We start from the raw sequence: 27,809 nt of genomic DNA on the forward strand, positions 1-27,809 counted from the left end.
AGATCTAAAAACGAATCGAAGTTTGGCACCATGGTGGTGTTTGGGAACGGTGCGTTCTCATTCATATTTAAGTGCTTACTTCTTGCAGTCATTTTAACGTATCGAGCCTATAATACCCCCAACTGTAGCACAGTTTGCTTTCCGTCCGGCCGCCATACACGGAAGCGATCTGATAGGGCCTGGCTCCATCGCCAACAGCAGGAGCCTCTGGTCTCACAATTCGGCTACGAAGAACGTGGTTTGCTCTTCGAAAGAAACTTGAAAGCAACATCAGCGATGAGGTCATCGAAGGTGACAAATAATTGTTGCGAATCGAGATAATCGCGTAGTTCCACTAGTCGTTATACCTAATGCACAGGACATTTCTCATTTGCATTAGACAACGCTACACGACGATTCGGTGCTTATTTCTGCAGTAAGTAAGTGGGCCGACTACTTTCCTCCGATGGGATACCGACGTGGACAGATGCCATCATTAAATGATTCATGAGTGGGAGCTTGGTCAGCTGCACTGCAGCAGGGCATTACAGCGTTAACACCAGCCACAGTACGAAGCGTTTTCGAATCGACAAACGACTTCTTTCCGTAAGGACTAGCGAGGGACGCAGTTTTCGATGAGTCAGACGAGGTGGCCGAGTGGTTAAGGCGTTGGACTGCTAATCCAATGTGCTCTGCACGCGTGGGTTCGAATCCCATCCTCGTCGAAGAATTTTACGTTAAGCACCCATTTCGGATCACACCTTCTACATGCGAAACGCCACTCAGTAGTAGCAACGGAGCGTGTATGTGGCAGATAGCATCTGTAAGAAATACGAAACTAAACCGCCTACCAATTGGAAGGACACAACATTCGATAGCGTACGTCTTTCGAATCAAACACCATCTCAAGATCTAAAAACGAATCGAAGTTTGGCACCATGGTGGTGTTTGGGAACGGTGCGTTCTCATTCATATTTAAGTGCTTACTTCTTGCAGTCATTTTAACGTATCGAGCCTATAATACCCCCAACTGTAGCACAACTGTCGCCTTTCGACAGTTTGCTTTCCGTCCGGCCGCCATACACGGAAGCGATCTGATAGGGCCTGGCTCCATCGCCAACAGCAGGAGCCTCTGGTCTCACAATTCGGCTACGAAGAACGTGGTTTGCTCTTCGAAAGAAACTTGAAAGCAACATCAGCGATGAGGTCATCGAAGGTGACAAATAATTGTTGCGAATCGAGATAATCGCGTAGTTCCACTAGTCGTTATACCTAATGCACAGGACATTTCTCATTTGCATTAGACAACGCTACACGACGATTCGGTGCTTATTTCTGCAGTAAGTAAGTGGGCCGACTACTTTCCTCCGATGGGATACCGACGTGGACAGATGCCATCATTAAATGATTCATGAGTGGGAGCTTGGTCAGCTGCACTGCAGCAGGGCATTACAGCGTTAACACCAGCCACAGTACGAAGCGTTTTCGAATCGACAAACGACTTCTTTCCGTAAGGACTAGCGAGGGACGCAGTTTTCGATGAGTCAGACGAGGTGGCCGAGTGGTTAAGGCGTTGGACTGCTAATCCAATGTGCTCTGCACGCGTGGGTTCGAATCCCATCCTCGTCGAAGAATTTTACGTTAAGCACCCATTTCGGATCACACCTTCTACATGCGAAACGCCACTCAGTAGTAGCAACGGAGCGTGTATGTGGCAGATAGCATCTGTAAGAAATACGAAACTAAACCGCCTACCAATTGGAAGGACACAACATTCGATAGCGTACGTCTTTCGAATCAAACACCATCTCAAGATCTAAAAACGAATCGAAGTTTGGCACCATGGTGGTGTTTGGGAACGGTGCGTTCTCATTCATATTTAAGTGCTTACTTCTTGCAGTCATTTTAACGTATCGAGCCTATAATACCCCCAACTGTAGCACAGTTTGCTTTCCGTCCGGCCGCCATACACGGAAGCGATCTGATAGGGCCTGGCTCCATCGCCAACAGCAGGAGCCTCTGGTCTCACAATTCGGCTACGAAGAACGTGGTTTGCTCTTCGAAAGAAACTTGAAAGCAACATCAGCGATGAGGTCATCGAAGGTGACAAATAATTGTTGCGAATCGAGATAATCGCGTAGTTCCACTAGTCGTTATACCTAATGCACAGGACATTTCTCATTTGCATTAGACAACGCTACACGACGATTCGGTGCCTATTTCTGCAGTAAGTAAGTGGGCCGACTACTTTCCTCCGATGGGATACCGACGTGGACAGATGCCATCATTAAATGATTCATGAGTGGGAGCTTGGTCAGCTGCACTGCAGCAGGGCATTACAGCGTTAACACCAGCCACAGTACGAAGCGTTTTCGAATCGACAAACGACTTCTTTCCGTAAGGACTAGCGAGGGACGCAGTTTTCGATGAGTCAGACGAGGTGGCCGAGTGGTTAAGGCGTTGGACTGCTAATCCAATGTGCTCTGCACGCGTGGGTTCGATTCCCATCCTCGTCGAAGAATTTTACGTTAAGCACCCATTTCGGATCACACCTTCTACATGCGAAACGCCACTCAGTAGTAGCAACGGAACGTGTATGTGGCACATAGCATCTGTAAGAAATACGAAACTAAACCGCCTACCAATTGGAAGGACACAACATTCGATAGCGTACGTCTTTCGAATCAAACACCATCTCAAGATCTAAAAACGAATCGAAGTTTGGCACCATGGTGGTGTTTGGGAACGGTGCGTTCTCATTCATATTTAAGTGCTTACTTCTTGCAGTCATTTTAACGTATCGAGCCTATAATACCCCCAACTGTAGCACAGTTTGCTTTCCGTCCGGCCGCCATACACGGAAGCGATCTGATAGGGCCTGGCTCCATCGCCAACAGCAGGAGCCTCTGGTCTCACAATTCGGCTACGAAGAACGTGGTTTGCTCTTCGAAAGAAACTTGAAAGCAACATCAGCGATGAGGTCATCGAAGGTGACAAATAATTGTTGCGAATCGAGATAATCGCGTAGTTCCACTAGTCGTTATACCTAATGCACAGGACATTTCTCATTTGCATTAGACAACGCTACACGACGATTCGGTGCTTATTTCTGCAGTAAGTAAGTGGGCCGACTACTTTCCTCCGATGGGATACCGACGTGGACAGATGCCATCATTAAATGATTCATGAGTGGGAGCTTGGTCAGCTGCACTGCAGCAGGGCATTACAGCGTTAACACCAGCCACAGTACGAAGCGTTTTCGAATCGACAAACGACTTCTTTCCGTAAGGACTAGCGAGGGACGCAGTTTTCGATGAGTCAGACGAGGTGGCCGAGTGGTTAAGGCGTTGGACTGCTAATCCAATGTGCTCTGCACGCGTGGGTTCGAATCCCATCCTCGTCGAAGAATTTTACGTTAAGCACCCATTTCGGATCACACCTTCTACATGCGAAACGCCACTCAGTAGTAGCAACGGAGCGTGTATGTGGCAGATAGCATCTGTAAGAAATACGAAACTAAACCGCCTACCAATTGGAAGGACACAACATTCGATAGCGTACGTCTTTCGAATCAAACACCATCTCAAGATCTAAAAACGAATCGAAGTTTGGCACCATGGTGGTGTTTGGGAACGGTGCGTTCTCATTCATATTTAAGTGCTTACTTCTTGCAGTCATTTTAACGTATCGAGCCTATAATACCCCCAACTGTAGCACAACTGTCGCCTTTCGACAGTTTGCTTTCCGTCCGGCCGCCATACACGGAAGCGATCTGATAGGGCCTGGCTCCATCGCCAACAGCAGGAGCCTCTGGTCTCACAATTCGGCTACGAAGAACGTGGTTTGCTCTTCGAAAGAAACTTGAAAGCAACATCAGCGATGAGGTCATCGAAGGTGACAAATAATTGTTGCGAATCGAGATAATCGCGTAGTTCCACTAGTCGTTATACCTAATGCACAGGACATTTCTCATTTGCATTAGACAACGCTACACGACGATTCGGTGCTTATTTCTGCAGTAAGTAAGTGGGCCGACTACTTTCCTCCGATGGGATACCGACGTGGACAGATGCCATCATTAAATGATTCATGAGTGGGAGCTTGGTCAGCTGCACTGCAGCAGGGCATTACAGCGTTAACACCAGCCACAGTACGAAGCGTTTTCGAATCGACAAACGACTTCTTTCCGTAAGGACTAGCGAGGGACGCAGTTTTCGATGAGTCAGACGAGGTGGCCGAGTGGTTAAGGCGTTGGACTGCTAATCCAATGTGCTCTGCACGCGTGGGTTCGAATCCCATCCTCGTCGAAGAATTTTACGTTAAGCACCCATTTCGGATCACACCTTCTACATGCGAAACGCCACTCAGTAGTAGCAACGGAGCGTGTATGTGGCAGATAGCATCTGTAAGAAATACGAAACTAAACCGCCTACCAATTGGAAGGACACAACATTCGATAGCGTACGTCTTTCGAATCAAACACCATCTCAAGATCTAAAAACGAATCGAAGTTTGGCACCATGGTGGTGTTTGGGAACGGTGCGTTCTCATTCATATTTAAGTGCTTACTTCTTGCAGTCATTTTAACGTATCGAGCCTATAATACCCCCAACTGTAGCACAGTTTGCTTTCCGTCCGGCCGCCATACACGGAAGCGATCTGATAGGGCCTGGCTCCATCGCCAACAGCAGGAGCCTCTGGTCTCACAATTCGGCTACGAAGAACGTGGTTTGCTCTTCGAAAGAAACTTGAAAGCAACATCAGCGATGAGGTCATCGAAGGTGACAAATAATTGTTGCGAATCGAGATAATCGCGTAGTTCCACTAGTCGTTATACCTAATGCACAGGACATTTCTCATTTGCATTAGACAACGCTACACGACGATTCGGTGCCTATTTCTGCAGTAAGTAAGTGGGCCGACTACTTTCCTCCGATGGGATACCGACGTGGACAGATGCCATCATTAAATGATTCATGAGTGGGAGCTTGGTCAGCTGCACTGCAGCAGGGCATTACAGCGTTAACACCAGCCACAGTACGAAGCGTTTTCGAATCGACAAACGACTTCTTTCCGTAAGGACTAGCGAGGGACGCAGTTTTCGATGAGTCAGACGAGGTGGCCGAGTGGTTAAGGCGTTGGACTGCTAATCCAATGTGCTCTGCACGCGTGGGTTCGAATCCCATCCTCGTCGAAGAATTTTACGTTAAGCACCCATTTCGGATCACACCTTCTACATGCGAAACGCCACTCAGTAGTAGCAACGGAGCGTGTATGTGGCAGATAGCATCTGTAAGAAATACGAAACTAGACCGCCTACCAATTGGAAGGACACAACATTCGATAGCGTACGTCTTTCGAATCAAACACCATCTCAAGATCTAAAAACGAATCGAAGTTTGGCACCATGGTGGTGTTTGGGAACGGTGCGTTCTCATTCATATTTAAGTGCTTACTTCTTGCAGTCATTTTAACGTATCGAGCCTATAATACCCCCAACTGTAGCACAGTTTGCTTTCCGTCCGGCCGCCATACACGGAAGCGATCTGATAGGGCCTGGCTCCATCGCCAACAGCAGGAGCCTCTGGTCTCACAATTCGGCTACGAAGAACGTGGTTTGCTCTTCGAAAGAAACTTGAAAGCAACATCAGCGATGAGGTCATCGAAGGTGACAAATAATTGTTGCGAATCGAGATAATCGCGTAGTTCCACTAGTCGTTATACCTAATGCACAGGACATTTCTCATTTGCATTAGACAACGCTACACGACGATTCGGTGCTTATTTCTGCAGTAAGTAAGTGGGCCGACTACTTTCCTCCGATGGGATACCGACGTGGACAGATGCCATCATTAAATGATTCATGAGTGGGAGCTTGGTCAGCTGCATTGCAGCAGGGCATTACAGCGTTAACACCAGCCACAGTACGATGCGTTTTCGAATCGACAAACGACTTCTTTCCGTAAGCACTAGCGAGGGACGCAGTTTCCGATGCGTCAGACGAGGTGGCCGAGTGGTTAAGGCGTTGGACTGCTAATCCAATGTGCTCTGCACGCGTGGGTTCGAATCCCATCCTCGTCGAAGAATTTTACGTTAAGCACCCATTTCGGATCACACCTTCTACATGCGAAACGCCACTCAGTAGTAGCAACGGAGCGTGTATGTGGCAGATAGCATCTGTAAGAAATACGAAACTAAACCGCCTACCAATTGGAAGGACACAACATTCGATAGCGTACGTCTTTCGAATCAAACACCATCTCAAGATCTAAAAACGAATCGAAGTTTGGCACCATGGTGGTGTTTGGGAACGGTGCGTTCTCATTCATATTTAAGTGCTTACTTCTTGCAGTCATTTTAACGTATCGAGCCTATAATACCCCCAACTGTAGCACAGTTTGCTTTCCGTCCGGCCGCCATACACGGAAGCGATCTGATAGGGCCTGGCTCCATCGCCAACAGCAGGAGCCTCTGGTCTCACAATTCGGCTACGAAGAACGTGGTTTGCTCTTCGAAAGAAACTTGAAAGCAACATCAGCGATGAGGTCATCGAAGGTGACAAATAATTGTTGCGAATCGAGATAATCGCGTAGTTCCACTAGTCGTTATACCTAATGCACAGGACATTTCTCATTTGCATTAGACAACGCTACACGACGATTCGGTGCTTATTTCTGCAGTAAGTAAGTGGGCCGACTACTTTCCTCCGATGGGATACCGACGTGGACAGATGCCATCATTAAATGATTCATGAGTGGGAGCTTGGTCAGCTGCATTGCAGCAGGGCATTACAGCGTTAACACCAGCCACAGTACGATGCGTTTTCGAATCGACAAACGACTTGTTTCCGTAAGGACTAGCGAGGGACACAGTTTCCGATGCGTCAGACGAGGTGGCCGAGTGGTTAAGGCGTTGGACTGCTAATCCAATGTGCTCTGCACGCGTGGGTTCGAATCCCATCCTCGTCGAAGAATTTTACGTTAAGCACCCATTTCGGATCACACCTTCTACATGCGAAACGCCACTCAGTAGTAGCAACGGAGCGTGTATGTGGCAGATAGCATCTGTAAGAAATACGAAACTAAACCGCCTACCAATTGGAAGGACACAACATTCGATAGAGTACGTCTTTCGAATCAAACACCATCTCAAGATCTAAAAACGAATCGAAGTTTGGCACCATGGTGGTGTTTGGGAACGGTGCGTTCTCATTCATATTTAAGTGCTTACTTCTTGCAGTCATTTTAACGTATCGAGCCTATAATACCCCCAACTGTAGCACAGTTTGCTTTCCGTCCGGCCGCCATACACGGAAGCGATCTGATAAGGCCTGGCTCCATCGCCAACAGCAGGAGCCTCTGGTCTCACAATTCGGCTACGAAGAACGTGGTTTGCTCTTCGAAAGAAACTTGAAAGCAACATCAGCGATGAGGTCATCGAAGGTGACAAATAATTGTTGCGAATCGAGATAATCGCGTAGTTCCACTAGTCGTTATACCTAATGCACAGGACATTTCTCATTTGCATTAGACAACGCTACACGACGATTCGGTGCTTATTTCTGCAGTAAGTAAGTGGGCCGACTACTTTCCTCCGATGGGATACCGACGTGGACAGATGCCATCATTAAATGATTCATGAGTGGGAGCTTGGTCAGCTGCATTGCAGCAGGGCATTACAGCGTTAACACCAGCCACAGTACGATGCGTTTTCGAATCGACAAACGACTTCTTTCCGTAAGGACTAGCGAGGGACGCAGTTTCCGATGCGTCAGACGAGGTGGCCGAGTGGTTAAGGCGTTGGACTGCTAATCCAATGTGCTCTGCACGCGTGGGTTCGAATCCCATCCTCGTCGAAGAATTTTACGTTAAGCACCCATTTCGGATCACACCTTCTACATGCGAAACGCCACTCAGTAGTAGCAACGGAGCGTGTATGTGGCAGATAGCATCTGTAAGAAATACGAAACTAAACCGCCTACCAATTGGAAGGACACAACATTCGATAGAGTACGTCTTTCGAATCAAACACCATCTCAAGATCTAAAAACGAATCGAAGTTTGGCACCATGGTGGTGTTTGGGAACGGTGCGTTCTCATTCATATTTAAGTGCTTACTTCTTGCAGTCATTTTAACGTATCGAGCCTATAATACCCCCAACTGTAGCACAGTTTGCTTTCCGTCCGGCCGCCATACACGGAAGCGATCTGATAAGGCCTGGCTCCATCGCCAACAGCAGGAGCCTCTGGTCTCACAATTCGGCTACGAAGAACGTGGTTTGCTCTTCGAAAGAAACTTGAAAGCAACATCAGCGATGAGGTCATCGAAGGTGACAAATAATTGTTGCGAATCGAGATAATCGCGTAGTTCCACTAGTCGTTATACCTAATGCACAGGACATTTCTCATTTGCATTAGACAACGCTACACGACGATTCGGTGCTTATTTCTGCAGTAAGTAAGTGGGCCGACTACTTTCCTCCGATGGGATACCGACGTGGACAGATGCCATCATTAAATGATTCATGAGTGGGAGCTTGGTCAGCTGCATTGCAGCAGGGCATTACAGCGTTAACACCAGCCACAGTACGATGCGTTTTCGAATCGACAAACGACTTCTTTCCGTAAGGACTAGCGAGGGACGCAGTTTCCGATGCGTCAGACGAGGTGGCCGAGTGGTTAAGGCGTTGGACTGCTAATCCAATGTGCTCTGCACGCGTGGGTTCGAATCCCATCCTCGTCGAAGAATTTTACGTTAAGCACCCATTTCGGATCACACCTTCTACATGCGAAACGCCACTCAGTAGTAGCAACGGAGCGTGTATGTGGCAGATAGCATCTGTAAGAAATACGAAACTAAACCGCCTACCAATTGGAAGGACACAACATTCGATAGCGTACGTCTTTCGAATCAAACACCATCTCAAGATCTAAAAACGAATCGAAGTTTGGCACCATGGTGGTGTTTGGGAACGGTGCGTTCTCATTCATATTTAAGTGCTTACTTCTTGCAGTCATTTTAACGTATCGAGCCTATAATACCCCCAACTGTAGCACAACTGTCGCCTTTCGACAGTTTGCTTTCCGTCCGGCCGCCATACACGGAAGCGATCTGATAGGGCCTGGCTCCATCGCCAACAGCAGGAGCCTCTGGTCTCACAATTGGGCTACGAAGAACGTGGTTTGCTCTTCGAAAGAAACTTGAAAGCAACATCAGCGATGAGGTCATCGAAGGTGACAAATAATTGTTGCGAATCGAGATAATCGCGTAGTTCCACTAGTCGTTATACCTAATGCACAGGACATTTCTCATTTGCATTAGACAACGCTACACGACGATTCGGTGCTTATTTCTGCAGTAAGTAAGTGGGCCGACTACTTTCCTCCGATGGGATACCGACGTGGACAGATGCCATCATTAAATGATTCATGAGTGGGAGCTTGGTCAGCTGCATTGCAGCAGGGCATTACAGCGTTAACACCAGCCACAGTACGATGCGTTTTCGAATCGACAAACGACTTCTTTCCGTAAGGACTAGCGAGGGACGCAGTTTCCGATGCGTCAGACGAGGTGGCCGAGTGGTTAAGGCGTTGGACGGCTAATCCAATGTGTTCTGCACGCGTGGGTTCGAATCCCATCCTCGTCGAAGAATTTTACGTTAAGCACCCATTTCGGATCACACCTTCTACATGCGAAACGCCACTCAGTAGTAGCAACGGAACGTGTATGTGGCACATAGCATCTGTAAGAAATACGAAACTAAACCGCCTACCAATTGGAAGGACACAACATTCGATAGCGTACGTCTTTCGAATCAAACACCATCTCAAGATCTAAAAACGAATCGAAGTTTGGCACCATGGTGGTGTTTGGGAACGGTGCGTTCTCATTCATATTTAAGTGCTTACTTCTTGCAGTCATTTTAACGTATCGAGCCTATAATACCCCCAACTGTAGCACAGTTTGCTTTCCGTCCGGCCGCCATACACGGAAGCGATCTGATAGGGCCTGGCTCCATCGCCAACAGCAGGAGCCTCTGGTCTCACAATTCGGCTACGAAGAACGTGGTTTGCTCTTCGAAAGAAACTTGAAAGCAACATCAGCGATGAGGTCATCGAAGGTGACAAATAATTGTTGCGAATCGAGATAATCGCGTAGTTCCACTAGTCGTTATACCTAATGCACAGGACATTTCTCATTTGCATTAGACAACGCTACACGACGATTCGGTGCTTATTTCTGCAGTAAGTAAGTGGGCCGACTACTTTCCTCCGATGGGATACCGACGTGGACAGATGCCATCATTAAATGATTCATGAGTGGGAGCTTGGTCAGCTGCATTGCAGCAGGGCATTACAGCGTTAACACCAGCCACAGTACGATGCGTTTTCGAATCGACAAACGACTTCTTTCCGTAAGGACTAGCGAGGGACGCAGTTTCCGATGCGTCAGACGAGGTGGCCGAGTGGTTAAGGCGTTGGACTGCTAATCCAATGTGCTCTGCACGCGTGGGTTCGAATCCCATCCTCGTCGAAGAATTTTACGTTAAGCACCCATTTCGGATCACACCTTCTACATGCGAAACGCCACTCAGTAGTAGCAACGGAGCGTGTATGTGGCAGATAGCATCTGTAAGAAATACGAAACTAAACCGCCTACCAATTGGAAGGACACAACATTCGATAGCGTACGTCTTTCGAATCAAACACCATCTCAAGATCTAAAAACGAATCGAAGTTTGGCACCATGGTGGTGTTTGGGAACGGTGCGTTCTCATTCATATTTAAGTGCTTACTTCTTGCAGTCATTTTAACGTATCGAGCCTATAATACCCCCAACTGTAGCACAACTGTCGCCTTTCGACAGTTTGCTTTCCGTCCGGCCGCCATACACGGAAGCGATCTGATAGGGCCTGGCTCCATCGCCAACAGCAGGAGCCTCTGGTCTCACAATTCGGCTACGAAGAACGTGGTTTGCTCTTCGAAAGAAACTTGAAAGCAACATCAGCGAAGAGGTCATCGAAGGTGACAAATAATTGTTGCGAATCGAGATAATCGCGTAGTTCCACTAGTCGTTATACCTAATGCACAGGACATTTCTCATTTGCATTAGACAACGCTACACGACGATTCGGTGCTTATTTCTGCAGTAAGTAAGTGGGCCGACTACTTTCCTCCGATGGGATACCGACGTGGACAGATGCCATCATTAAATGATTCATGAGTGGGAGCTTGGTCAGCTGCATTGCAGCAGGGCATTACAGCGTTAACACCAGCCACAGTACGATGCGTTTTCGAATCGACAAACGACTTCTTTCCGTAAGGACTAGCGAGGGACGCAGTTTCCTATGCGTCAGACGAGGTGGCCGAGTGGTTAAGGCGTTGGACTGCTAATCCAATGTGCTCTGCACGCGTGGGTTCGAATCCCATCCTCGTCGAAGAATTTTACGTTAAGCACCCATTTCGGATCACACCTTCTACATGCGAAACGCCACTCAGTAGTAGCAACGGAACGTGTATGTGGCAGATAGCATCTGTAAGAAATACGAAACTAAACCGCCTACCAATTGGAAGGACACAACATTCGATAGCGTACGTCTTTCGAATCAAACACCATCTCAAGATCTAAAAACGAATCGAAGTTTGGCACCATGGTGGTGTTTGGGAACGGTGCGTTCTCATTCATATTTAAGTGCTTACTTCTTGCAGTCATTTTAACGTATCGAGCCTATAATACCCCCAACTGTAGCACAACTGTCGCCTTTCGACAGTTTGCTTTCCGTCCGGCCGCCATACACGGAAGCGATCTGATAGGGCCTGGCTCCATCGCCAACAGCAGGAGCCTCTGGTCTCACAATTCGGCTACGAAGAACGTGGTTTGCTCTTCGAAAGAAACTTGAAAGCAACATCAGCGATGAGGTCATCGAAGGTGACAAATAATTGTTGCGAATCGAGATAATCACGTAGTTCCACTAGTCGTTATACCTAATGCACAGGACATTTCTCATTTGCATTAGACAACGCTACACGACGATTCGGTGCTTATTTCTGCAGTAAGTAAGTGGGCCGACTACTTTCCTCCGATGGGATACCGACGTGGACAGATGCCATCATTAAATGATTCATGAGTGGGAGCTTGGTCAGCTGCACTGCAGCAGGGCATTACAGCGTTAACACCAGCCACAGTACGATGCGTTTTCGAATCGACAAACGACTTCTTTCCGTAAGGACTAGCGAGGGACGCAGTTTCCGATGCGTCAGACGAGGTGGCCGAGTGGGCAGTCGGCTTTTGGCGGCCGTGGTGTGCGGACCTACGGCGTGTGCTGTGCGCTGCGGTCTGCTGCGCTCCGCTCGGTAAGTCAAGCGCCTGTTGCAGTAGTTACTGCGTTATTTGAGACTCTTGATGGATTCATATTAGAAGGAGAGATGGATCAGCCTAATAGGAGAGACACATTGAAATTTGTTTTTGACCAGAAAGGGCAGAGACCGAATTCGTTCGAAATTGAGACATGGTTAGAAGAAGTTGTGAAAATTTCTTTTGAGGTTATTATAGGTATTCACCTTTCAATTGTGAGTAGTATTGTGTATGTCAAGCTTAAAAACACGGAATTGTGTGACAAAATTGTTGAATCTAGTGGCGGAACATTTAAGTTCAAACATCACGATGGCAATGTTAGTGCAGTTCGTGTTACGCATGCTGGCTTTGGATTAAGAACTGTCCGTATCTTTGAGCTACCATTTGAAATCACCGCTGAGCAGATCAACTCCGTGATAGCTCCTTATGGGAGAATAATTAGCAATTTTGCAGAAAAGTGGTCTCCTGCTCACAAGTTCACCGTCTTGAATGGTATCAGGCAACTGCGAGTGGATTTACACAAGCACATACCCTCGTATATAAATGTTTGTGGCTATCGGGCTATAGTCATATATGATGGGCAGCCAAGAACCTGCGCGTCTTGCGGCAGCACAGGCCATGTCCGCTCGCAGTGTATACAACGCCGAGTGGCCCAGCTACCTGCGGGCGAAGCAGTGAGACTCCCGGCCATGTCAACGTTGCCTTTAACTTACGCAGCGGCAGCCGCTGGACAACTCCATACGCGTGACGCTCCTGACGCTACTCGGGACGCTATCGAGGAAGATGCAGCTCGCGACAATGAAGTGATAATGGAAGTTAGCGACTCGACGGTGACAACACAGCCAGAGTGTCAAGAAAAAGAACCAAATATCTCTGTTCAAATAGAACAAACTCCTGAACCGGTTATAGTCCTTCAGAATGAGCAGTCTCCAGAAAACCATAAGGAAACCAACCCATCACTTGCCAGAGAACAGGACCGAGCGCAAGAAACCCAAGATGTAATGGAAAACGATGAAACCTCCCCAAGAGTCAGTCCTCCAAGGAAACATAAAAAGAGGAGACTAGCTCATAAGGGAGCTGAACAACTGGCACCCCCTTTGCGAGAAAAAGCAAAGCAGATTAGCAACAAACTGCATGAAGAACAACATCGTAATCCGGTTCTGAGTATGCAGGCACCTGACCCCTTGCAAGCTAAATCAAATACACCATGCCCCATGTCAACGGACCAGTCGTCAAACGAGAGGTTGAAGCTGATAGTAAATTTCGATGCAGACAAGGTTTTCCCTGATACTAGAAATGCAGAAAAAGAGACATCGAAAGCTAATCAACACAAAACCTGGGCTGATGAATCGGATGAAATGCATCAAGATGAAGAATTGAACGAAACTGGAGGAACGGAACAGACTTCTGTCCCAAGAGATCAACTGAACACGATGAATACATCATTGCCGGAACATACATGTGAAAAAGGATTTTCCTCCGACAGCACTTCGTATGACGAATACTGACTTCGGTAATGAATAGGACAATATGAACGCAGCGCAAGCCTACAAAATCGCTACGTTGAACATTAATAAGATACGCTCCTCCCTGCATTTACAACATCTCCAAGACTTTCTATACGCAGCTGACGTTGATATACTACTGTTCCAGGAAGTAACAGATATTAAATTAGAAAAGATACGTGGATACAACGCCACAATAAACCCCGGTATCGGTGCAGAGCTGGGAACCGCAATTCTCACGAAAGAAGGCATCCGTGTCACACAAATAGCAAAACTTGAAAACAGCAGAGGGGTTGCAGTGACTGTTAACAATGCCCGCATCATCAACGTTTATGCACCGTCAGGCAACAATCACAGGCGTGCTAGAGCGGATTTTTTTAGAAGGGAAATCGTTCATCTCTTCGGTACACGTCAAGATTATATAATCCTAGCCGGCGATTTTAATTCTGTACTTAGCCCGAAAGACCAGACACCGAATTTCAACAAGTCCGTAGAACTGGAAAGAATAGTCCACCAAATGCAGTTAACCGATACCTGGGAACATACCCATGGCGCACAGGCCGGTTTCACATATTTTAACAGTCACTCAGCAAGCAGGCTAGACAGAATTTACGTGTCGTCCAACCTTAAGAACCATGTACTCCAGTCTGAGGTCTGGCCCACTATGTTTTCTGACCATGCCGCGTACATCACCACAGTAAATTTGGAAAAACAAGAGACTTACCGAGCGAGGGGCATATGGAAACTCAACATTACACATCTCCAAGATGAGGAATGTCGCGTAGCATTTACTAATGTGTGGCAAGAATGCGAGAAACGATTCCCGCGATACAGTTCTGCCATAGCTTGGTGGTTACAATGTGCGAAGCCTAAAATAAGAAGACTGCTGATGGATTACTCGCGACAGAAAAGTTTCTGGATTAAAAAGACGACTGAATTTTATTTTAGCTGCCTTAGAGACCTGTACACCTTGGACACACGACTAATGGAGAACTTTAGCCGGATTCAGAAAGTCAAAGCAAAACTTTTGGCGCTGAAGCGGCGACAGTCAGAAGGTTTTAAAGTCAGAGCGAGACTACACAACGTTGTAGAAGGGGAAGAAACGGCTATGTACCATGTAATGCGCGAGAATAAGAGAGGAAACAGAAAAATACTGACAGAAGTTATGTTACCTGATGGGACCAGGCACACAAAACAGCATGAAATTCAAAACGCTGTTCATAAATATATCTCAGATATGATGTCCACCAAACCTACCGTCGACGAGGCGCGGCGTGATCTTGTTAGAAACGTATCAGGACGAATTAGTACAGAGCAAATAGAAAATCTCATGGCCGAAATAGAAGAGGACGAATTGAAAGACGCAATAGCACAGAGTCCTAAAAATAAGTCTCCAGGACCTGACGGTATCCCCGTGGAATTCTACCAAGTGTTCTGGCCACAAATGAAAAGCAAGTTGCTATGTATGTACAACGAAATCATGAGTGGCACTGTTGCCGCTCCCAAAGAATTTCCTGAAGGGATCATTGTTCCAATTCCTAAAAACTCACTTAGCAAAGCGATTGAAAACCTTCGCCCAGTAACTTTACTCAACAGTGATTACAAAATTATGGCCCGCGTATTAGCAAGAAGAATAAAAATGGTTATTAACTCTGTAACTGGCACGTACCAAACATGTGTAGGCAAAGACAGAAACATCTATCAGAATATATGCGAATATAGGGATATAATATCAACCGCAAATGTATGCCGCATAAAATGTGCTTTAGTGTCATTAGACTTCGAGAAGGCGTTTGACAGGGTCGATCATAAGTATCTTCTTGGTATCATGGAAGTAATGGGATTCCCACCACGATTCGTGAGGATTATTCAACAGATTCTGAAAAACAGTGTAGCACGAATAATGATAAACGGACAACTAAGTAGAGAGATTGAATTGACTGGATCCGTACGTCAAGGTTGCCCAATGTCAATGGCCCTTTTCGCAATAGCAATAGAACCTCTCCTCGCGACACTCACGCATCACCTGCAAGGATTGTGTATAAACGGCAAGAAAATAGTGTGCAACGCCTACGCAGATGATGTGGGCGTCCTGGTTATAAATGAAGATGAAGTGGCGAAAGCTCTTCAGATTGTACACACATATGAACTTGCTTCTGGCGCCAAACTACATAAAAGGAAGTCAGGCATCATGAACCTAGGCAGAGGAATATCCATGCAAAATCGGGGACAATTGACGGAAGTATCCACATTGAAATGTTTGGGTATTGAATTTAGGAACAACATCCAACACACTATTGCCGTCAATTATAAAAACCTACTTGCAAGCATACGAGCATCTGTACAAGGAAACAGTATGAGGCAACTGGACGAGATACAGAAAATCAAACTAGTAAATGTGTATATAACATCCAAACTTAACTATGTTGTCCAAGCTTTTCCGATGCCATTAGAAACAGCCAGAAGAAATTTATCCGCGATAGGAAGCTTTGTATGCCAAGGCAACATTTTCAAAGTGAAGTTCAATACACTAACACTCCCGACAAGGAAAGGAGGTTTAAACCTTGTTGATGACAGTTACAGGTCACGAGCGTTATATGTGTGTCGAATGTGCAAGCAATGGAAACAGATGCCCGACAGCTTAACGGCCCACTTGCTGAATGAAATTGCTCCAACAAGCATGCAGCCGCCAATAGATGTGAAGCATATACCAGCTGGTCTTTGTCACCTGAAAACTTTTCTCGTAGAGTACAGTTATATCTCCTCGAGGCTCTCAGCACAGCAGTTGAAGAGAGTAAAGGACATCTATACATATTTGATGGAAGCTAAGGAAGGAAATATTATTGAAAGAAAATACCCCCACAAAGACTGGTCTGCAATTTGGAAAAATATCCACGATCGGAACTTACCCTCTAAGGTGAAAGCAACTTGGTATAATGCAGTCAACAGGAAAATTTCAACTAATTCCAAATTGCACGCTATACATCTCACAAATTCGCCCTTGTGCGCGTCGTGTAACCTTCTTGACACTGAAGAACACCGATTCGTGTGTGAAAGAGTAAGAGACATATGGCATATAGTTAAGGAGAAATTAGCGACCGTTAACAGAACATCTCCAACCGTTTTCACCGCCGCCGATTTTCTGACTCCAGACGCAGTGCCATACCCTGATACGAAAAGAAATGCTGTTAACTGGCTAAAAGGGCACACTGTGCACTATATCTTGAAGGCAGAAAATACAAGCAAAGAAGGCTATTGGGTGTATCTAACGACTCAGCACCAGCATCTCATGTGGACAAAAGACTACAAAAAAAATTACGCATGCTTCCTAAATAGAATCATGGAATAAAATTAAACAGAGAACAATAGACAGATTAAGATTGGTACGGAATTCAGAGATGTCAGCCTTGCACGATTACAGATGCCTGGAACCGGAATGTCTTCGATCCTTTTACGAGACACTGCAGAAAAGAAATCAAGCCCGCGGCAAGACGCACAGGACTATATCCTCATGAAGAAATTAGACATCAAGTTTTATGTATTGTATTTTTTTTAATTATCTTATGCCATATGCGGAGAAGTTTTAAGTTCTAAAAAAAAAAGTTCTTCAAGGGGTTGCAAGATTTTATGTTTTCCTTATGAAGATGAGAGACTTCACGTATCAGTTTATTTTAATATACTTATCTTTCAATTAGCAAGAGGAAGATTCATTACCTTTAATTCATATTAAGATGAAATATTTATTTCACATTTCTGTTAGCTAAGGTAAATTAGACATCCAGCTTACAGAAAAAAAAAATTGAGAAGCCGAAATTAAAAAAAAAAAAATAAAAAAATAAAAAAAACATAAAATAAAACAAAAAGATACAAAAAAAGAAAAAAGTGGCCGAGCACTCGCAAAAAGTAAGAAAAATGAGGACTTGGTATCAAAAACATAAAAATGTACATACAACAAAAAAAGTAAAAAAAAGTTAGTAGAAGGATGGACTCATAATAATAATGATAATAATAATAAAAACGACAAAAGCAAAGAGGCTAGCCGAAGAAGGCAAAGCAAGGTGAGCGTTTGGAAGGGCTGTGAGGGGAGAAGGGAGGCCCTAAATAAAAAAAAAAAAAAAAAAAAAAGTGGTTAAGGCGTTGGACTGCTAATCCAATGTGCTCTGCACCCGTGGGTTCGAATCCCATCCTCGTCGAAGAATTTTACGTTAAGCGCCCATTTCGGATCACACCTTCTACAAGCGAAACGCCACTCAGTAGTAGCAACGGAACGTGTATGTGGCAGATAGCATCTGTAAGAAATACGAAACTAAACCGCCTACCAATTGGAAGGACACAACATTCGATAGCGTACGTCTTTCGAATCAAACACCATCTCAAGATCTAAAAACGAATCGAAGTTTGGCACCATGGTGGTGTTTGGGAACGGTGCGTTCTCATTCATATTAAAGTGCTTACTTCTTGCAGTCATTTTAACGTATCGAGCCTATAATACCCCCAACTGTAGCACAACTGTCGCCTTTCGACAGTTTGCTTTCCGTCCGGCCGCCATACACGGAAGCGATCTGATAGGGCCTGGCTCCATCGCCAACAGCAGGAGCCTCTGGTCTCACAATTCGGCTACGAAGAACGTGGTTTGCTCTTCGAAAGAAACTTGAAAGCAACATCAGCGATGAGGTCATCGAAGGTGACAAATAATTGTTGCGAATCGAGATAATCGCGTAGTTCCACTAGTCGTTATACCTAATGCACAGGACATTTCTCATTTGCATTAGACAACGCTACACGACGATTCGGTGCTTATTTCTGCAGTAAGTAAGTGGGCCGACTACTTTCCTCCGATGGGATACCGACGTGGACAGATGCCATCATTAAATGATTCATGAGTGGGAGCTTGGTCAGCTGCATTGCAGCAGGGCATTACAGCGTTAACACCAGCCACAGTACGATGCGTTTTCGAATCGACAAACGACTTCTTTCCGTAAGGACTAGCGAGGGACGCAGTTTCCGATGCGTCAGACGAGGTGGCCGAGTGGTTAAGGCGTTGGACTGCTAATCCAATGTGCTCTGCACGCGTGGGTTCGAATCCCATCCTCGTCGAAGAATTTTACGTTAAGCACCCATTTCGGATCACACCTTCTACATGCGAAACGCCACTCAGTAGTAGCAACGGAACGTGTATGTGGCAGATAGCATCTGTAAGAAATACGAAACTAAACCGCCTACCAATTGGAAGGACACAACATTCGATAGCGTACGTCTTTCGAATCAAACACCATCTCAAGATCTAAAAACGAATCGAAGTTTGGCACCATGGTGGTGTTTGGGAACGGTGCGTTCTCATTCATATTTAAGTGCTTACTTCTTGCAGTCATTTTAACGTATCGAGCCTATAATACCCCCAACTGTAGCACAACTGTCGCCTTTCGACAGTTTGCTTTCCGTCCGGCCGCCATACACGGAAGCGATCTGATAGGGCCTGGCTCCATCGCCAACAGCAGGAGCCTCTGGTCTCACAATTCGGCTACGAAGAACGTGGTTTGCTCTTCGAAAGAAACTTGAAAGCAACATCAGCGATGAGGTCATCGAAGGTGACAAATAATTGTTGCGAATCGAGATAATCGCGTAGTTCCACTAGTCGTTATACCTAATGCACAGGACATTTCTCATTTGCATTAGACAACGCTACACGACGATTCGGTGCTTATTTCTGCAGTAAGTAAGTGGGCCGACTACTTTCCTCCGATGGGATACCGACGTGGACAGATGCCATCATTAAATGATTCATGAGTGGGAGCTTGGTCAGCTGCACTGCAGCAGGGCATTACAGCGTTAACACCAGCCACAGTACGATGCGTTTTCGAATCGACAAACGACTTCTTTCCGTAAGGACTAGCGAGGGACGCAGTTTCCGATGCGTCAGACGAGGTGGCCGAGTGGGCAGTCGGCTTTTGGCGGCCGTGGTGTGCGGACCTACGGCGTGTGCTGTGCGCTGCGGTCTGCTGCGCTCCGCTCGGTAAGTCAAGCGCCTGTTGCAGTAGTTACTGCGTTATTTGAGACTCTTGATGGATTCATATTAGAAGGAGAGATGGATCAGCCTAATAGGAGAGACACATTGAAATTTGTTTTTGACCAGAAAGGGCAGAGACCGAATTCGTTCGAAATTGAGACATGGTTAGAAGAAGTTGTGAAAATTTCTTTTGAGGTTATTATAGGTATTCACCTTTCAATTGTGAGTAGTATTGTGTATGTCAAGCTTAAAAACACGGAATTGTGTGACAAAATTGTTGAATCTAGTGGCGGAACATTTAAGTTCAAACATCACGATGGCAATGTTAGTGCAGTTCGTGTTACGCATGCTGGCTTTGGATTAAGAACTGTCCGTATCTTTGAGCTACCATTTGAAATCACCGCTGAGCAGATCAACTCCGTGATAGCTCCTTATGGGAGAATAATTAGCAATTTTGCAGAAAAGTGGTCTCCTGCTCACAAGTTCACCGTCTTGAATGGTATCAGGCAACTGCGAGTGGATTTACACAAGCACATACCCTCGTATATAAATGTTTGTGTCTATCGGGCTATAGTCATATATGATGGGCAGCCAAGAACCTGCGCGTCTTGCGGCAGCACAGGCCATGTCCGCTCGCAGTGTATACAACGCCGAGTGGCCCAGCTACCTGCGGGCGAAGCAGTGAGACTCCCGGCCATGTCAACGTTGCCTTTAACTTACGCAGCGGCAGCCGCTGGACAACTCCATACGCGTGACGCTCCTGACGCTACTCGGGACGCTATCGAGGAAGATGCAGCTCGCGACAATGAAGTGATAATGGAAGTTAGCGACTCGACGGTGACAACACAGCCAGAGTGTCAAGAAAAAGAACCAAATATCTCTGTTCAAATAGAACAAACTCCTGAACCGGTTATAGTCCTTCAGAATGAGCAGTCTCCAGAAAACCATAAGGAAACCAACCCATCACTTGCCAGAGAACAGGACCGAGCGCAAGAAACCCAAGATGTAATGGAAAACGATGAAACCTCCCCAAGAGTCAGTCCTCCAAGGAAACATAAAAAGAGGAGACTAGCTCATAAGGGAGCTGAACAACTGGCACCCCCTTTGCGAGAAAAAGCAAAGCAGATTAGCAACAAACTGCATGAAGAACAACATCGTAATCCGGTTCTGAGTATGCAGGCACCTGACCCCTTGCAAGCTAAATCAAATACACCATGCCCCATGTCAACGGACCAGTCGTCAAACGAGAGGTTGAAGCTGATAGTAAATTTCGATGCAGACAAGGTTTTCCCTGATACTAGAAATGCAGAAAAAGAGACATCGAAAGCTAATCAACACAAAACCTGGGCTGATGAATCGGATGAAATGCATCAAGATGAAGAATTGAACGAAACTGGAGGAACGGAACAGACTTCTGTCCCAAGAGATCAACTGAACACGATGAATACATCATTGCCGGAACATACATGTGAAAAAGGATTTTCCTCCGACAGCACTTCGTATGACGAATACTGACTTCGGTAATGAATAGGACAATATGAACGCAGCGCAAGCCTACAAAATCGCTACGTTGAACATTAATAAGATACGCTCCTCCCTGCATTTACAACATCTCCAAGACTTTCTATACGCAGCTGACGTTGATATACTACTGTTCCAGGAAGTAACAGATATTAAATTAGAAAAGATACGTGGATACAACGCCACAATAAACCCCGGTATCGGTGCAGAGCTGGGAACCGCAATTCTCACGAAAGAAGGCATCCGTGTCACACAAATAGCAAAACTTGAAAACAGCAGAGGGGTTGCAGTGACTGTTAACAATGCCCGCATCATCAACGTTTATGCACCGTCAGGCAACAATCACAGGCGTGCTAGAGCGGATTTTTTTAGAAGGGAAATCGTTCATCTCTTCGGTACACGTCAAGATTATATAATCCTAGCCGGCGATTTTAATTCTGTACTTAGCCCGAAAGACCAGACACCGAATTTCAACAAGTCCGTAGAACTGGAAAGAATAGTCCACCAAATGCAGTTAACCGATACCTGGGAACATACCCATGGCGCACAGGCCGGTTTCACATATTTTAACAGTCACTCAGCAAGCAGGCTAGACAGAATTTACGTGTCGTCCAACCTTAAGAACCATGTACTCCAGTCTGAGGTCTGGCCCACTATGTTTTCTGACCATGCCGCGTACATCACCACAGTAAATTTGGAAAAACAAGAGACTTACCGAGCGAGGGGCATATGGAAACTCAACATTACACATCTCCAAGATGAGGAATGTCGCGTAGCATTTACTAATGTGTGGCAAGAATGCGAGAAACGATTCCCGCGATACAGTTCTGCCATAGCTTGGTGGTTACAATGTGCGAAGCCTAAAATAAGAAGACTGCTGATGGATTACTCGCGACAGAAAAGTTTCTGGATTAAAAAGACGACTGAATTTTATTTTAGCTGCCTTAGAGACCTGTACACCTTGGACACACGACTAATGGAGAACTTTAGCCGGATTCAGAAAGTCAAAGCAAAACTTTTGGCGCTGAAGCGGCGACAGTCAGAAGGTTTTAAAGTCAGAGCGAGACTACACAACGTTGTAGAAGGGGAAGAAACGGCTATGTACCATGTAATGCGCGAGAATAAGAGAGGAAACAGAAAAATACTGACAGAAGTTATGTTACCTGATGGGACCAGGCACACAAAACAGCATGAAATTCAAAACGCTGTTCATAAATATATCTCAGATATGATGTCCACCAAACCTACCGTCGACGAGGCGCGGCGTGATCTTGTTAGAAACGTATCAGGACGAATTAGTACAGAGCAAATAGAAAATCTCATGGCCGAAATAGAAGAGGACGAATTGAAAGACGCAATAGCACAGAGTCCTAAAAATAAGTCTCCAGGACCTGACGGTATCCCCGTGGAATTCTACCAAGTGTTCTGGCCACAAATGAAAAGCAAGTTGCTATGTATGTACAACGAAATCATGAGTGGCACTGTTGCCGCTCCCAAAGAATTTCCTGAAGGGATCATTGTTCCAATTCCTAAAAACTCACTTAGCAAAGCGATTGAAAACCTTCGCCCAGTAACTTTACTCAACAGTGATTACAAAATTATGGCCCGCGTATTAGCAAGAAGAATAAAAATGGTTATTAACTCTGTAACTGGCACGTACCAAACATGTGTAGGCAAAGACAGAAACATCTATCAGAATATATGCGAATATAGGGATATAATATCAACCGCAAATGTATGCCGCATAAAATGTGCTTTAGTGTCATTAGACTTCGAGAAGGCGTTTGACAGGGTCGATCATAAGTATCTTCTTGGTATCATGGAAGTAATGGGATTCCCACCACGATTCGTGAGGATTATTCAACAGATTCTGAAAAACAGTGTAGCACGAATAATGATAAACGGACAACTAAGTAGAGAGATTGAATTGACTGGATCCGTACGTCAAGGTTGCCCAATGTCAATGGCCCTTTTCGCAATAGCAATAGAACCTCTCCTCGCGACACTCACGCATCACCTGCAAGGATTGTGTATAAACGGCAAGAAAATAGTGTGCAACGCCTACGCAGATGATGTGGGCGTCCTGGTTATAAATGAAGATGAAGTGGCGAAAGCTCTTCAGATTGTACACACATATGAACTTGCTTCTGGCGCCAAACTACATAAAAGGAAGTCAGGCATCATGAACCTAGGCAGAGGAATATCCATGCAAAATCGGGGACAATTGACGGAAGTATCCACATTGAAATGTTTGGGTATTGAATTTAGGAACAACATCCAACACACTATTGCCGTCAATTATAAAAACCTACTTGCAAGCATACGAGCATCTGTACAAGGAAACAGTATGAGGCAACTGGACGAGATACAGAAAATCAAACTAGTAAATGTGTATATAACATCCAAACTTAACTATGTTGTCCAAGCTTTTCCGATGCCATTAGAAACAGCCAGAAGAATTTTATCCGCGATAGGAAGCTTTGTATGCCAAGGCAACATTTTCAAAGTGAAGTTCAATACACTAACACTCCCGACAAGGAAAGGAGGTTTAAACCTTGTTGATGTCAGTTACAGGTCACGAGCGTTATATGTGTGTCGAATGTGCAAGCAATGGAAACAGATGCCCGACAGCTTAACGGCCCACTTGCTGAATGAAATTGCTCCAACAAGCATGCAGCCGCCAATAGATGTGAAGCATATACCAGCTGGTCTTTGTCACCTGAAAACTTTTCTCGTAGAGTACAGTTATATCTCCTCGAGGCTCTCAGCACAGCAGTTGAAGAGAGTAAAGGACATCTATACATATTTGATGGAAGCTAAGGAAGGAAATATTATTGAAAGAAAATACCCCCACAAAGACTGGTCTGCAATTTGGAAAAATATCCACGATCGGAACTTACCCTCTAAGGTGAAAGCAACTTGGTATAATGCAGTCAACAGGAAAATTTCAACTAATTCCAAATTGCACGCTATACATCTCACAAATTCGCCCTTGTGCGCGTCGTGTAACCTTCTTGACACTGAAGAACACCGATTCGTGTGTGAAAGAGTAAGAGACATATGGCATATAGTTAAGGAGAAATTAGCGACCGTTAACAGAACATCTCCAACCGTTTTCACCGCCGCCGATTTTCTGACTCCAGACGCAGTGCCATACCCTGATACGAAAAGAAATGCTGTTAACTGGCTAAAAGGGCACACTGTGCACTATATCTTGAAGGCAGAAAATACAAGCAAAGAAGGCTATTGGGTGTATCTAACGACTCAGCACCAGCATCTCATGTGGACAAAAGACTACAAAAAAAATTACGCATGCTTCCTAAATAGAATCATGGAATAAAATTAAACAGAGAACAATAGACAGATTAAGATTGGTACGGAATTCAGAGATGTCAGCCTTGCACGATTACAGATGCCTGGAACCGGAATGTCTTCGATCCTTTTACGAGACACTGCAGAAAAGAAATCAAGCCCGCGGCAAGACGCACAGGACTATATCCTCATGAAGAAATTAGACATCAAGTTTTATGTATTGTATTTTTTTTAATTATCTTATGCCATATGCGGAGAAGTTTTAAGTTCTAAAAAAAAAAGTTCTTCAAGGGGTTGCAAGATTTTATGTTTTCCTTATGAAGATGAGAGACTTCACGTATCAGTTTATTTTAATATACTTATCTTTCAATTAGCAAGAGGAAGATTCATTACCTTTAATTCATATTAAGATGAAATATTTATTTCACATTTCTGTTAGCTAAGGTAAATTAGACATCCAGCTTACAGAAAAAAAAAAATTGAGAAGCCGAAATTAAAAAAATAAAAATAAAAAAATAAAAAAAACATAAAATAAAACAAAAAGATACAAAAAAAGAAAAAAGTGGCCGAGCACTCGCAAAAAGTAAGAAAAATGAGGACTTGGTATCAAAAACATAAAAATGTACATACAACAAAAAAAGTAAAAAAAAGTTAGTAGAAGGATGGACTCATAATAATAATGATAATAATAATAAAAACGACAAAAGCAAAGAGGCTAGCCGAAGAAGGCAAAGCAAGGTGAGCGTTTGGAAGGGCTGTGAGGGGAGAAGGGAGGCCCTAAATAAAAAAAAAAAAAAAAAAAAAAAAAGTGGTTAAGGCGTTGGACTGCTAATCCAATGTGCTCTGCACCCGTGGGTTCGAATCCCATCCTCGTCGAAGAATTTTACGTTAAGCGCCCATTTCGGATCACACCTTCTACAAGCGAAACGCCACTCAGTAGTAGCAACGGAACGTGTATGTGGCAGATAGCATCTGTAAGAAATACGAAACTAAACCGCCTACCAATTGGAAGGACACAACATTCGATAGCGTACGTCTTTCGAATCAAACACCATCTCAAGATCTAAAAACGAATCGAAGTTTGGCACCATGGTGGTGTTTGGGAACGGTGCGTTCTCATTCATATTAAAGTGCTTACTTCTTGCAGTCATTTTAACGTATCGAGCCTATAATACCCCCAACTGTAGCACAACTGTCGCCTTTCGACAGTTTGCTTTCCGTCCGGCCGCCATACACGGAAGCGATCTGATAGGGCCTGGCTCCATCGCCAACAGCAGGAGCCTCTGGTCTCACAATTCGGCTACGAAGAACGTGGTTTGCTCTTCGAAAGAAACTTGAAAGCAACATCAGCGATGAGGTCATCGAAGGTGACAAATAATTGTTGCGAATCGAGATAATCGCGTAGTTCCACTAGTCGTTATACCTAATGCACAGGACATTTCTCATTTGCATTAGACAACGCTACACGACGATTCGGTGCTTATTTCTGCAGTAAGTAAGTGGGCCGACTACTTTCCTCCGATGGGATACCGACGTGGACAGATGCCATCATTAAATGATTCATGAGTGGGAGCTTGGTCAGCTGCACTGCAGCAGGGCATTACAGCGTTAACACCAGCCACAGTACGATGCGTTTTCGAATCGACAAACGACTTCTTTCCGTAAGGACTAGCGAGGGACGCAGTTTCCGATGAGTCAGACGAGGTGGCCGAGTGGATAGTCGCGCTTGCGACACCGTGCTGGTCGGACGTGTCAGTGCTCCGCTCCACCGCGTGTTCACAAGGCGTGTTTTCCACTCATATTACTGTTTGCTAGTGTTGTGTTATTCTGCAGTTTATATCGTTTTCCATTTGTATTTTTGTTGCGTTCTTATTGTAGCGGGTTTACCGCTCGCTATCTGCTGCAATGTCCAGGTTATTTCCGCGAAAGTGTACACTCCTTTTTGATTTCGACAAGTCCACCCGATCTGTGCAACCGAGTTCACTGGAGATACATGACTGGATCGTTGATGTTATTGGGATTACATCTGACCAAGTGCACACCGCCTATTATGATACCGAGCAGTATTGTTTCTTTGTTAAATTACTGAATGCTGTATTACTGGAGAAGATCATGACGAAGCACGGAGGAAGTGCTATTTTCCGACACCGGGACGACTCTGTAAGTACAGTGCTCATTTCCAATGCCGATGTAGACCACACGAACGTGCGTATTTTCAACTTACCCCCTGAAGTAGAAAATTGTTATCTAAGGGAGGTACTGTCCAAATTCGGTGACGTTAAACAGATTCGACTCGAACGGTGGTCAAGTCAACATAGGTTGCAATGTTACAGTGGCGTTCGATCTGTAGAAATGCATGTCAAGCAGAATATTCCATCCCATATACTTGTTTGTGACTATAAGGCTCACGTTACTTATATTGGCCAAACACCGACCTGTCATATCTGTAATGAGAGTGGTCACTTGCGTCAAGACTGCCCCAGGCGCATGTTTGTGTTAAAGAATTCCCTCCAGCAGCGTAAAAGGCTTACTTTGGCGGATGTAGTGGCAGCCAAGCCGATGACGGAGATTGGGCTCCCTAGTTCTGAAATGCCTTCGGAACAGCAACAAGAAATTCGTTCTGATGAGTTTCCGGTTCTGGTTCGGAGAGACAAAGGTGCGTTGCCCCCTGCAAAACTCGATGCCGCGACCAATAAGAGGCGCAGAATTTGTGACAGCAGTGGCTCTGATACCGACACCTCTAGTGCGCATGAGACCGCGAAAAAGGACGATCGGGAATCCGGCTCGGAAGCGAAAGCTCCGATCGGTGAGGCTATTGTGGACGCTTCTCCTCCCACAATTTCAAGTGCCGATACTTCCGTGGAAGTTAAGCAGTTGCCGCTGGCTAGTGCCTTACACCTTCCGCTACAGCCAACTCAGGCCGACCAACCTGTACGTGTGGCTCACATTCCTGCAGGAAGTACACACACATAGGCCTGTGATGGTGGTATACAAACACCTCTGAGCGCAAACGGTACACATCACGTGGCAGCCGCTTCGGTTCAGGACTCACAACAAGGGGAATGTCAACAACTCCAGGAAATAATACAAACACAGCTGTCCGGGTCTGTCGGTGGCAACAAACAGCTGCG

At 45.4% G+C, this 27,809-nt stretch overlaps 14 non-coding genes across 14 annotated transcripts; all 14 read left to right on the forward strand.

Moving 5' to 3' along the window:
* The first annotated feature begins 622 nt into the window (after window positions 1–622).
* Trnas-gcu lies at window positions 623–704 on the forward strand. The gene has a single exon. It is a non-coding gene; the product is annotated as a tRNA-Ser (tRNA).
* Window positions 705–1,526: 822 nt separating this feature from the next.
* On the forward strand, window positions 1,527–1,608 carry Trnas-gcu. The gene has a single exon. It is a non-coding gene; the product is annotated as a tRNA-Ser (tRNA).
* Window positions 1,609–2,413: 805 nt separating this feature from the next.
* Trnas-gcu lies at window positions 2,414–2,495 on the forward strand. Its single transcript has one exon. It is a non-coding gene; the product is annotated as a tRNA-Ser (tRNA).
* An 805-nt stretch (window positions 2,496–3,300) lies between these two features.
* On the forward strand, window positions 3,301–3,382 carry Trnas-gcu. Its single transcript has one exon. It is a non-coding gene; the product is annotated as a tRNA-Ser (tRNA).
* Window positions 3,383–4,204: 822 nt separating this feature from the next.
* Window positions 4,205–4,286, forward strand: Trnas-gcu. The gene has a single exon. It is a non-coding gene; the product is annotated as a tRNA-Ser (tRNA).
* An 805-nt stretch (window positions 4,287–5,091) lies between these two features.
* Trnas-gcu lies at window positions 5,092–5,173 on the forward strand. Its single transcript has one exon. It is a non-coding gene; the product is annotated as a tRNA-Ser (tRNA).
* Window positions 5,174–5,978: 805 nt separating this feature from the next.
* Window positions 5,979–6,060, forward strand: Trnas-gcu. Its single transcript has one exon. It is a non-coding gene; the product is annotated as a tRNA-Ser (tRNA).
* Window positions 6,061–6,865: 805 nt separating this feature from the next.
* On the forward strand, window positions 6,866–6,947 carry Trnas-gcu. The gene has a single exon. It is a non-coding gene; the product is annotated as a tRNA-Ser (tRNA).
* An 805-nt stretch (window positions 6,948–7,752) lies between these two features.
* Trnas-gcu lies at window positions 7,753–7,834 on the forward strand. The gene has a single exon. It is a non-coding gene; the product is annotated as a tRNA-Ser (tRNA).
* Window positions 7,835–8,639: 805 nt separating this feature from the next.
* Trnas-gcu lies at window positions 8,640–8,721 on the forward strand. Its single transcript has one exon. It is a non-coding gene; the product is annotated as a tRNA-Ser (tRNA).
* Window positions 8,722–9,543: 822 nt separating this feature from the next.
* Window positions 9,544–9,625, forward strand: Trnas-gcu. Its single transcript has one exon. It is a non-coding gene; the product is annotated as a tRNA-Ser (tRNA).
* An 805-nt stretch (window positions 9,626–10,430) lies between these two features.
* Window positions 10,431–10,512, forward strand: Trnas-gcu. The gene has a single exon. It is a non-coding gene; the product is annotated as a tRNA-Ser (tRNA).
* Window positions 10,513–11,334: 822 nt separating this feature from the next.
* Window positions 11,335–11,416, forward strand: Trnas-gcu. Its single transcript has one exon. It is a non-coding gene; the product is annotated as a tRNA-Ser (tRNA).
* Window positions 11,417–18,853: 7,437 nt separating this feature from the next.
* Trnas-gcu lies at window positions 18,854–18,935 on the forward strand. The gene has a single exon. It is a non-coding gene; the product is annotated as a tRNA-Ser (tRNA).
* Window positions 18,936–27,809: the final 8,874 nt, after the last annotated feature.

The sequence above is a fragment of the Schistocerca americana genome, chromosome 2, assembly GCF_021461395.2.
Source record: "Schistocerca americana isolate TAMUIC-IGC-003095 chromosome 2, iqSchAmer2.1, whole genome shotgun sequence".
Lineage (NCBI taxonomy): Eukaryota > Metazoa > Arthropoda > Insecta > Orthoptera > Acrididae > Schistocerca > Schistocerca americana.